The sequence below is a fragment of the Lagopus muta genome, chromosome 5 (genome assembly GCF_023343835.1).
Source record: "Lagopus muta isolate bLagMut1 chromosome 5, bLagMut1 primary, whole genome shotgun sequence".
NCBI classification, from domain to species: Eukaryota; Metazoa; Chordata; class Aves; order Galliformes; family Phasianidae; genus Lagopus; species Lagopus muta.
The window spans coordinates 56,757,504-56,769,357 of NC_064437.1; the positions used below are offsets into that span (position 1 = coordinate 56,757,504).

General features: G+C 41.2%; 1 long non-coding RNA gene across 1 annotated transcript; it reads left to right on the plus strand.

Moving 5' to 3' along the window:
• Positions 1-208: 208 nt before the first annotated feature.
• Positions 209-10,847, plus strand: LOC125693656 (uncharacterized). The gene is made up of 6 exons (XR_007377196.1): positions 209-307; positions 1,548-1,643; positions 7,606-7,761; positions 9,105-9,340; positions 10,335-10,550; positions 10,682-10,847. It is a non-coding gene; the product is annotated as an uncharacterized LOC125693656 (long non-coding RNA).
• The last annotated feature ends 1,007 nt before the right edge of the window (positions 10,848-11,854 follow it).

Genomic DNA, 11,854 nt, shown 5'->3' on the forward strand with positions numbered 1-11,854 from the left:
ACCGCTGTATAAAAGTGTCTGGAAATCCTGGTCGATGTAAAAGATTACAGGACTTTATTTATGATGTCACAGGTATACTTCTTCCTCTTTTTAACGGTTTCAGAAAATGTGGAGCCAGAATGGACCACTAAATCATCATGATTTGCTCTCTGATGTATAGTGTCTTCTATTGCATAGGCATTAATCTCCAGCAGGTACGACCCACAGAGTAAAAAGATGTCATCAAAGCAAAGACTACTTTAAAACTACAATGGAGGAAAAATGAGAGAAAATACTTCTGAGAAGATGTCCCCTACTGATAAAAAAGGTAAGTGTTGTCCTTCAGTTTGTCTGCATTAAATTGTAATTAATCTGTCTTAACAGGAGTAAAATTCCTTCATTCAGATCCTGTGATCCCCAAGAACCTGGGAATCCAAGCAGGTAATATGACTCAATCATCAAACTACAGTGCAAGGGAGCTCTTGTTTCAGTCATGTCTGTGTCAGCTGTGTGTCATAATCTGTTCTTTTCCTATTTATAACCTGACAAATGGAATCTTCCAGTATATGTAATGTGTTCAGAAGGTTAGGAGGTAGATGTGTGTTTTGGAACTTCCTATCCAACAAACTAGCCTGTTCTAATAATTCAAGATGTTTTCAAACGAAGTAAAATGATTCCCATGATGGTGCTGTGTATGTGTCAGTTTCTGTTGGAACAACATATTCTGCATTTTGGCTGCTTAGGATTGGATTTTTATAATATTCCTCCCCCTGCCCCGCACCTGTATTGTGGTCAGCATGACCTTATTTGATCTGTACTGGCAATATAAATGCAAAAATGAGGACCTGTTTTAGCAGCCCCTTTAGTTTATACTGATGATACTTTTAACCTGAGCTTTTTCATTAACACTCTACCAAAATATTTGGATCGGAATTGCTATTATTTTTCAAGATCTTCCATTCAGAACCGAACTTAATTCATGAATGTATTTTTTACTTATTGCAAATTTGGGAAATAAGGCTTGGAAAATTGTTCTGATTTCAAGACAAAGCTTTTGCATTTCTTTCTTCCTCGTTCTCAGAATGTGTGCTCATAAAAGCTGGAAAGCTTACAGGTTTGAAAAACAATTGGACTAGAGATGTATTGCAATGTGACTTTTTTGGTGTTGCATTGTTGAGTCAAAATTAAAAAAAAAGGTGCAGCCCAGAGCAGTCTCTGGTATAGATTTAGTAATGCTTTTCGGTGAGAGATGGGTCCTTGCCCTGGCCCACAGTAGCTACTGTTAATATCTCATTGTTTACTGATTACCTCTCTGTCTTGTAAAGCCACCCATTCTACTGACTGTAATTGAATTGGCTGTCTGTATTAGGTTCTTAGATTCACCATATGCTCTCAGTCTAATACTATTTATTCGAGATTAGTGGAAACAACACCGAGAAAGAGCAAACGAAAATCTAACAGAAGAGGTCACAGAACATCTTGTTGTGGCAGATGGTGTTGTAGCCATTGTGGAAACTCTCCCATGGGTGTTGCAGATGCTTACATATTCTTTACCTTTTCAATTTGAGGTGAATCTAAGGAAAGTGCAGAAAAAGAGAGAAGCGCCATTCCAGTGAATGGAGAAAGAATCTGAACTGCCCATATGGTGATTTTTCAGGGGAAAGGTAAGTCTGTAGGAATGGCACAGATTTTCTGGATTTCTGTCTGAACATGACTTTTGCTTCTGTGGTGGCACTCATCTTTGTATCAAGTATGTTTGCATGGATTACTTTAAAGAAACAACAAAAAAACCAACCCTGTTATTTATGAGTCTCTGTTCCGTGGTACCCTTGCCAGAAGGTGTCTCACTTGCATGATCATCACAAAATTTGTCCATTTGTTTGCTATGAGATATCCGTAGGTGCACTGTGTGTTGCTAGTTTGATTTAAAATTATGTATTGCAGCCTGTCAGCAACGTGGTTAAGAGAATATATTAACCTAAACTAGTTGATGAGTGCGTAAGGCTTGAATGAGCACAGCATATCTCATAAATGCTAGCTAGCAGCTGAAATATAAGAAATAACTGACTAGTGATGGGGGAGAAGGTTCACAAGTACTGCAGTGATCAGCAGAGCAGAAGGAGATGAGAGGAGGTGAGAGATTCATTGCCAGAGAGACATGGGGAGTGCAGCCTGGGTGAGAGAGGAGATGCCTGGAGGAGATCCCTGGCCAGAGGAACAGGTGTAACCAGAAAGAGGGCACAACTGTTGGCAGCAGTGCTGCTGTGCCAGTGGTCCTATCCCTGTGCCCTGCTGGTCCCTTGCCCAGCTGGATCCCATCTGTGTGAGATGTTCTCCCAGTGCTGTGCCTGGTCCTGCCACAGCGTTCTGCAGCTCTGATGGTCTTTCAGAATAATTAACCCAGTGAAGAACAGGAGATGTGAAGGAATGAGGGGGAGAGGAAAAAAAGCACAGCTGAGAAGTTCTTTTATTGAATTTGGCTTCCCTTGTTGAAGGTTTGAAGCCACGAAAGATATTTTCAAGGAAGCAGGAGAGTTTGCTGAAGGAATGGATTATTCAGAATTTGAGAAGTGTTGATTACAAATTACCCTGTGTATGCTTTAGGTTGCTAAGTGGAAAGAGTTCTTAATAACTATGCTGATAAACTTGGTATTTTACCTTGATATTTTTATTTATTTCTTTAGAAATGTGCTAGTTTGCTGCATAAATAGGAAGGCATATTTAATCTCGCAGTGAGCAACAAGCACACTCAAATAATTCCCTAATATAACAAGATGGGAGGATTTTTTTCCTTTATTTTATTAGCATTTGGTATCTTTTTTACTTCAAATGGTCCACTAGTGTAGTGTTCACAAATTTTTCCTGCATGAAAAACTTTGGGGATTATCTGGCAGATCTCTGCGTCCTGGCCATACGTGAACCTCACCAAGAACAGCAGAGTGGGGTGTATTTAAATATGGATAATTCTCAAATGCTTTAAGATTTAGAACATTAAAAAATAACATACTGCCAGGTAAACTCAATTCCTTAATTCTGAGTGAAAGCTCTTGTCGCCTTTGCTTAGAAAACAGTTCAAGGACTGAGTTGCAAATTGAGGCTTTTTCCGAAGGAGAGCTTAAAGCAAGTTTCTTTTGTTTGCTGGGCAGAAAGATCTCCTGCAATAGCTGTTACCCAGTCACTCTTAATGGCTGTCCCCTGAGGCAGACAGGGCCTGTTTTGACTGTACTTATTGATCTGTGTTATGAAAACAATTACAATAGCATTCATGAGCCTTGAAAACCGTAAGTAAATATAGCACACATGCTTTACTTAAATCAATAAGTTTGGTGGGGGGTATAATATGCATCCTGAAGCATAGCTTGAGGAGATTATCATGCTTTACAGTGCTGGAGAGGGCTCAGGTAATGTATTTAATAATGACAATGATTAAAAATAAGGTTTAGCAAATTACCTGCTTCGTGTGGTACTGCAAAACCTCTCCTCTCAGCTGGCACAAACCTCTTCCAGCCCCAGGGTCCTTTCTGTTGGAACGACGAATACTTCAGGCAGAGCTTTGCTCAGCACAAGGGCAAATAGCTTTAAACTAAAAAAGGGGAGATTTAGATTAGGTGTTAGGAAGACATTTTGTACTCATATGGTGGTAAGGCACTGGAGCAGGCTGCCCAAACAGGTTGTGGATGCCCCAGCTGTGGAGGCATTCAAGACCAGCTTGGATAGGGCACTGGGCTGCCTGATCTGTTGGTTGGCAATCTTGCCCATGGCGGGGCATTGGAACTCAATGATCTTCGAGGTCCCCTGCAACCTGAGCCATTCTATGAAAGCAAAGTGTCGTTTCATCTGGGGATCTCAAGCACTGTAGCAATACAAATAATTTTGTGTAATGATTTCATTTTATTTACAGTCTCAGGCTTTGTCCAGAGACTGGCAGAGGAACCATTAGGCATGTCTGGGATTGTTATGAAACTCTTCCCTTAAAAGTGATTTATGTGACTGAGGGTGATATTGTACAGTTGCACAGCATCCTCTGACTATTCTTCAAAGATCGCCTTCCTCCTGCCCCTGTGGAAGACAGACTCAAGATGAATAAAAACTGGGCAGATCTGAAAAAAGCCTAACATGAACCAGCACATCAGGCCTATTTTCTGCCATTTATGTGGTCTGTCCACAGGAAAGGATAGAGCCATCCCTGTGAGGGCCTTGCTCTTCCCAGCTGGAGCTATAATCACTGCTGCACTGCTCTGTGGCCAAACTCCGTGCTGGGGGTGATCAATAGTTGATCAATGGAACAAAGTGGTGGGTGCTGGGATGCAGCATTGTGTCCTGTGTCCTGGGTTTGCTGCCTGGCTTTGTAGGTTCTGTATGCCAACTGGTGATAGCAAAAGTGAAGTAATTTTAGCCACTGAAAGTGTGCAATTGCAAGTTCATATTCTCTGCAGACCGCTCTGAGCACTGAACAGTCATTCCACAGAACCTGGCTCCAGCCAGAAACAATGAAAACAAGCATGACAGTGGTCAGAAATGGATTTGTGGACAGAAGCCTGGTAACTAGATGAACTCCTACTGTAACGAGCAGTATTGAAATACTGTAACTCCAGTGAATTTTAAATCAGGCCTTTTTAGGACATCTTCAAAATAACAGCCTCTGGTGAGAATGCATCTAATTTACTGAAATTCCCAGAGCTTGACACGTGACAGCCTCAGCAGTGCACAGTTCTCTCTGCTTGATGTGCAGCAGGATTGTCTTTCTCCCTTATGGGCCCATCGATGTGGCGTGCCTGATCTGGTCAGCATCCCTGTAGTCTGTGCTACAAGGATATGCAAGTACATGTGATAAAAATGAAATTTTGTGCAGGGTTCAAGAGTACATTTAAAAAAAAAACATTCATTTATACTTCTTGAATCCTTTTGAAATCCTTCAGCTGCAGAGTTAAATTGAAAGCTATCCTCGTGGAAAAGGCTTTGCTTCAAAGAAGGTAAAATGTACTACCACAGAACACTTTCTGCTGGCAGACATGAACTCTTTGCAGAATCCTGAAGTCTGTCCATGCTATCCCCAATGTTTTTCCTGAGCACACGTTATTGTTCTGGTTTTGCTTTAATTAGTCCCTCATAGTGTCACTCTGACAGATTACATTAGGCATTGCTAACAATATGCCTTGTAAATACAGTCATTTGTTCTGTCCGCTGATTCTCTGTGCTCCGGCTGTTGTTTTCCATGTCTGTTTAGTGCACATAATTACATAACCATATCCTAGAAATAAACGTGAAATAGTTGCTAACCTTTTAACTGCTCCCAATTCTCAGCTGTTATTCTTGGTGCGTGACAGGTCTCATAGTCTGCAGGATAGTAAATGTGCTCTTGTCAAGTGGCAGAAATGTTAACTGTGAGGGATAAGGAATATCAATTAATAATAGTCTATTTGGAGCAGACTTGTTTATGACATGCAGGCAAACTTTTTCTGTCTTTCTTTTCTTAAACTGTGATCTTCACCATAATGTTTAAATCCTCTGTACTGAACATGCTTCCCAGCTAGAGGGCAAATCCAGTTCAGTCCAATCCCTTTCATGCAGATGTGTAACCAGCAGGTGAGATGCGTGGTGTAGTGCAGACCAGAGTCGTCGTGTGAACCACAGAACTTGAGTCTGAGTACAGGTCCTGAGCTAACACAGCAGTGTAGGCATCCAGTGCAGATTTTTAGGTCAAAGTGGACCCTTAAGATCTGTATAGCGTTAACCACAGAATTTCTTTTGATTGTCCTGTTTGGAGTCCAGCAGCTCATGTCTTTACTGAAACAGAGCTTCAAGACTGACTCCTGCCTTTACCAGAGAACACCAACAGACAGCCCACCCGTTTGCTTTGCTCATTATTCTCACCACTAGTTTTTGTTTTGTTTTGTTTTTTATTTTAATCTTCGTTGGAATCAGAGCTATGTTGTGGTTGTTGTTTGTTTGTTTGTTGTGCAGCAAAATAAGATGGGAGAGACAATTTTTTTTTTAATTGTATATCATAATGACTTATTCTAAAATTTGGTGCTTATGTGGCCATTTGAAAATGTTCCATAAGAATAGGAGCTATGTAGGAATAACAGACTTAGATTTGTGTTGTAGGCTGTTGCTTGAAGGGAGAGAAAACTTATTGTGGCTTCTCAGTGGGGAAATAATGAAACATGAACAACAGCTTTCTTACCTTATATTTATACAAAGCTTAAGGAAAGCATTGTATAAAGCAAAGGAAAAATATGGAACTTAAGAAGACAAGAAAGCTTTAAACTATTCTTCAAGCATCCCAGGCATCTGATTTACAATGCCACTATTATGTGAGAGGGGACTTCAGAAAGCCATCAGATGTGATTAGGAGGTCTATGAATTGTGACAGATCCTTTTGGAAATGAGCATCCCTTGTCCCTGTGTGACTTCCCATGCTTTCCCAAGGATTAGCTTGAGAGGTGCTTGGGATTCAGCATTTATGATGGAGTCTGTAACAAAAACCAGCATGGGAGCTGCAAGCAGGTATTTAAATAGTTTGAGTGAGAGTGTGAAATGGTTTAAAAAGCCATTCCTGAAGGTGCAATCACTTCTGGCACCAGAGTAGAAACACTTATGCATATTTCTGCACCCTGGGGCAGTTTTCAAGAATGTTGCTAACGTTAAATTTGAACTAAAAGGGCTTTAATTTTTCTTTTTGATGGGGAGCACTCATTATGCAAATAAGATAGCCTTTGGGCAGCTGTCTATTTTTCCATGCTTTTTTTTTTTTTTGGAAGGATGCTAGTTTAAAATGGAAATTTCCACACTGGAGTTACCTATTTAGTCACATATTTTTAGTGTGCCTGGAAACGTGAAGTGAAACACAATCAGAAACAAGCATGATAAGTTAAGCACTATCCTGGCTTGAAAAGATCCTTGTTTCACTTTGGCACTCTCTGTGCTGTAACTCCCCCAGACAGGGAAGTTGCAGTAACTTCCATTTGTCCTTCACCTCATGCCACAGGTAAAGCATTTTTTGTTATCTCTCTAGTTGACCTTTGTTGGCCAGGATACGAAATGAGCTAAATCCTACCATTCTTACCAATTTACATCCACACTGTCAATTTTTGGATCAGGGCAGTTTGGATGAGGGTTTCTTCAGTGTTATAAGGGAAGTTGACCTCTGTATTCTGTCTTCCAGTACTCTTGCTGCCCTTCAGTTTTTTCATGTAGTGGGTCCCTAGATTTGCCCGAATGAGAACATGCATCCAGGCAGGCTTTGTCCGTGTGATTACATTGGGTAACAGAAGTGTTTGATGAGCATGGGTCTTATTCACCACCAGTAGGGTCAAAGAATTACTTGGAAGAGGATCCAAGAAAATAAGCTGTTGTATGACTCCCATGATATGAGAAAAGCCAATAGAGCAAGAATGCTTTTTATTTGCAAACATTTTTTTCCTGGTATTTTCATTTTTCCAGTCTCAAAATCTTGTGTAGGATGTAGAGGTTTTGGCCCCCATCAATGCCTGAAAATCTAGAGTAATTTTTAACCTATGGGGGAAAAGGCAGACTACAAGGAGCATTAAAAACTGGAAAACAAGAAAGCCATTTTAGTAACTTATTTTGATTTATCCCCTGTTGGCTATTCTGTCTCAGCAGCAGCTCGCAAGAGATGTACCACTGTAGTGTGAGATCGATCTCATGTGGTGGCAAACAGATGGAGGCAAGAAACTGGTCATTCATCTCCAGCAGCTCAGTGAGACTCTGCAGCAATCTCTCCCTGGGAGCAGTGGAGAAAGAGAACCGGCCTGCCTTGTAAGTTGCTTGTTGTCTAGATGGAACTGTAAATCATCTGACTTGTTACCTGTGGGTCATGCAGATATTTCCTTTCCACTCTGAGTTTCCTTACCAAGAGTTCTCATTTCTCCTGCTGGGATGATGGTAAAATATCTGCTTGTCAACATCCAAATAGAATTTGCTGTGCAAGAATTTGCCTTCCCTCCTCGGTTTGGTTTGCTTAATTACATAATTGTTTACAAAATGCTTTGGATCTATCTGGAGGGAAGATCATCATGAAATGCAGCTCACTGTCCTGACAATGCAAACTGACATGGGTGAGCAAGGGCTGGGGGACCAAACCTCCTCTGTAAGGGAGATGCATTGCAGAAGATGGGCAGCTTGCTGAGGGGAGAGCAGGTGGCTTCAGTAGGTTAAGTGGGAGCTCTGCTCTCCTGGGGAGGGGAGCAGCAGCAGTCTAAGTGCTGAGGCTGACAGGAAAAGTTAGTGGAAGTGCTTTCCTACATTGCGGGGCACAGCTGCAGTACAAAGCTTTGTTGAGCTTGAAGACTTGGTGTTGCTGAGCTTGCAGCTGGAGGCAGGAAAGGCTGTACACATTGAAATCTGCTTTTCATCCCTCCTTCTCAGTAAATAAACAGAGTGGATGCTATCAAGACCTCAGCTTTTTGGAAGCATGGAATGATGCAAAATGACCCCAGGGCATTTCTAGATGAAGGGTGCACAACAACCCGCCACAGGGACATTGCTTAGTATCTTTGCCAAGCGCTCTGCTTGTCAGATGATCTTGTGCTTCTGCTTAAGGGTGATGGAATTTATGACCTCCCTTTAATCACTATGCAGAGGGAGACTGGGGCAGGACCCTTGAGCACTGTGCCATGTAGCTCCCAGGGTAATGCCTCACAGTGTTCCCTTCACCATTGTGGCTGCTTTCTGCTTGTAGCGAGCACTGTGCCAGTTCCTGCTTAAAGGTTTCTGCTTCTAGCTGTTTTTTTAATGCTGGGAGCAACCTGAGTGCAGTGATCAGAATAGCTTTCTGTATTGCCAAACATATTTTGGAAAGAAGAATTACTATTACTTTATCAGCAAATCATTTCCCACAGACGCTTTATTCATCTGTGACAGAGGACAACTGAGAAGGCGGCTGGGGTGGTTGTGGCTGGTTGAACCATAGCTGGATCATATTGTAAATGTTTTCTTCACTCTTGCATCTGGATCATGTTTGGTACAGTTGCAGGACCCTTTGAAGCCCATAATTTTAGTTTTCTGCTGCTTGGGAAAAAAAATAGATCCTAAAAGAGAAACAACAAGCAAATTAAATCAAAACACATTTTCCGAAAATACACATAAACTTCCCTTTCCAGTAAGTAAGAAAATACCCCAAGGACGCTGGATCTCAGCATTAAATCCAAGCCTCGGGAAACAGCCTCCATAAGACAAACAAGGAAAGAAATAAACCCCACTGTTCTGCCAAGGGCAGCCACGTGCTTCCTATGTCTTCATTCTCGGAGGGAATGCTGCTGTCACCAGGAGGATCCGTGCAAGGAAGAGAGCAATGAAGCCTCTTCGGACCCAACCAGGTGTCTCTGCAGCTGAACAGGTGCAAATCCTGGGTCTTCTGTGCTTTTCTATAAACTAAGGTGGGGAGTACTTACTGAGCTATGGGTGAATTATTATAGCAGCTAAAACAAAAGCAAAGCTGTGATTTCCCTTTTCCAAGAACACTGCAGGCTTTGTTTGCTCTCCCTGATAATTTTATTCCAAGGCAATACTGGTGACTTTAAGGAAATCCCTGTGTTCATCACAGAGTCAGACAGTAACACTGCCATTTTACACATAAAAGGGACAAGTACTGACCACGGTGTCACATACAGAATGGTTTCAGCTGTGTTCTTTTACTTCCTTTTCAAAAGAGCTGACTTTGGTGATCAGACATCAGACAAACATATCCCAAGTTTCATTCTGCATCCCTGGCCTGCTCAGGGGATCTCCCTTCTGTATGGATGCAAAAAGCTCTGAAAGAGTATTCAGAGACTTAAAGAATCATTTTTTAAGAGTCAGAAGAGAGACCTAAGAACTGTTTTTATGATTTTCAGTTTGAACAGAGCCAGGTGCTTGATTAAAGTCTCAGCAGTTGGCATTTCAAAAGCCACAGCATGGACATGAGCTATCCACAAAATACAGTGAAAGAGAGAAGAAAGAGCAGTTCCCAGACCAGGGCTTTGTTTATGCTGAGAAAATAGGCAGATGTGATGGCTTCCACAATGCTGTAGGTAAAGGTCTTCTGAAGAGGTAAGGTGGCAGCTGGTACAGCAGGAGGAGACACCGACCTTGTGTCCCACTCCTGGGGCTTGAAAGGATGCAGGGCCAATTGCAGTCAGTTCATTTGACAAGAGTTCTCACAGATGGGCCTGGTGTACCAGGGGTGAATTTTCTCTATGGTTGATGAAATAAGCCTGTGAGAGCTGGAGTGGGATTGCACAGATTTAGTTTCCTAGGTAAATCGTTATCAATGCTTGTGGTGCTGAGCTTTATGGGGTACTTCCTGAATGATAACAAGACATAATTTTTATTTTATGTCTCTCTCTGTACAGCATTGCCAACACCGTGAGAGATCTATAGGCACTTATCCGAGCTAAAAATCAGAGCCAAGCTGTGGAATTAAGGCAGGAAAGCCCACTTCACAGATGATGGGGATGAAAACTCATAACTCATCTGTCAGGGGAAGTTGAGCCCCAGCACGGTGTGATGTGGAGATGCGGTACATGACATCTGGGCACTCCCAGTGCGCTGCCAGCTGCAGCCATCTGGTGGGTATTTTCCTGTCTTTCATTTGGCTGCTCTTCAAAATGTCCTCATACAACTTTTTAAAGTTACTAATCTGGCAAATTCTGTTTCCTTGGGTATTTCTGACTGCCTCTGTTGCCATAAATGTGAGAAGACTGTAAGTGCCATAGGATGGGTCCATATGCTACCAAGCAGATATCACTCCAAGGCAGCTGGGATGGATTTCTTATATGCTGTGATGGTTTCTATCCTTTGCCAGGAAACGTCAAACGGTGCTTGATGTGTTAAACTGAAAATTCTGAACAAAATTCAGCAAGGAAAATAAATACTATTTGGTGAGTAATTTGAACATCAGCTATTGTGAAATATGATTTTTCTTTCTAAAAGTAGCATCTTAATTTGTCTTTTTGCTATCAGTCCCAATTTCCTAAGTTTTCACAGATTTAGATTAAAAAAAAAAAAAGCATTAAAAAAAAAAAAGGCAAAAAACAAAAAAACCCACCAAACAAACAAAACCAAAGCCACTTTGCTTCTAATGCATTGGAAAGCCCAGCGAAAGACTTCAAGTTGAAACTCTAAAATGATTTAATTGATATTACTCAAGATTTACAATGGAATACATAATCCAACCGAAATTTCTATTTTCTTTTAAGACATATTTGCTACATGTCATTCCAAGAGAATTTTTAAAGCATGCAATATTTTTTCAACTTTTTACTTCAGACTGAATTTAGTATTCATGCTGACTTGGTGATGGTCTGCATAGGCTAGGTATGAATTACACTGTCATTAGATTTCAAAATCCGGACAATATTTGTGTAAAGCACACTAGCGAAATGTAATATGTTAAAATTCCATTACTATTCACAGGCTGAATACTCAGTGGATCGGCCAAACTGTTATAATTTCACTGAATTCAGTTGAACTTGGATCAATTTACCCATTCCTTTCCTTCAACACAGTGTTGTCCTGCTTTCTTTTCTGTGAAACTTCTCATGCTGGCCTCCAAATTTCTTGGCAGATTTTTTTTTTAATTTAATCTGTGTTCTACAGATCCTCTCCCTCTATTTTTTCTCTTTTTCTCGGGGAGTCAAGTGGAAGCTGTAGCAAACTCAACGTTGGGCAAATACTAAACAATATACAGCAGAAAAATGCAGTGATATGGGTGGTGTTTGGGGTTCAAGAGTTGAAAAACATACATTTATGCTTCGCATAAAAGATTAAGATCTTAATCCTGTTTTCATGGTGTCAGTGGGAGTTCTGCCACCATTCAGCAATGGAGGGATTAGATCTTTAAGATATCTGATGAAATGTTTTGGCCAAGGAT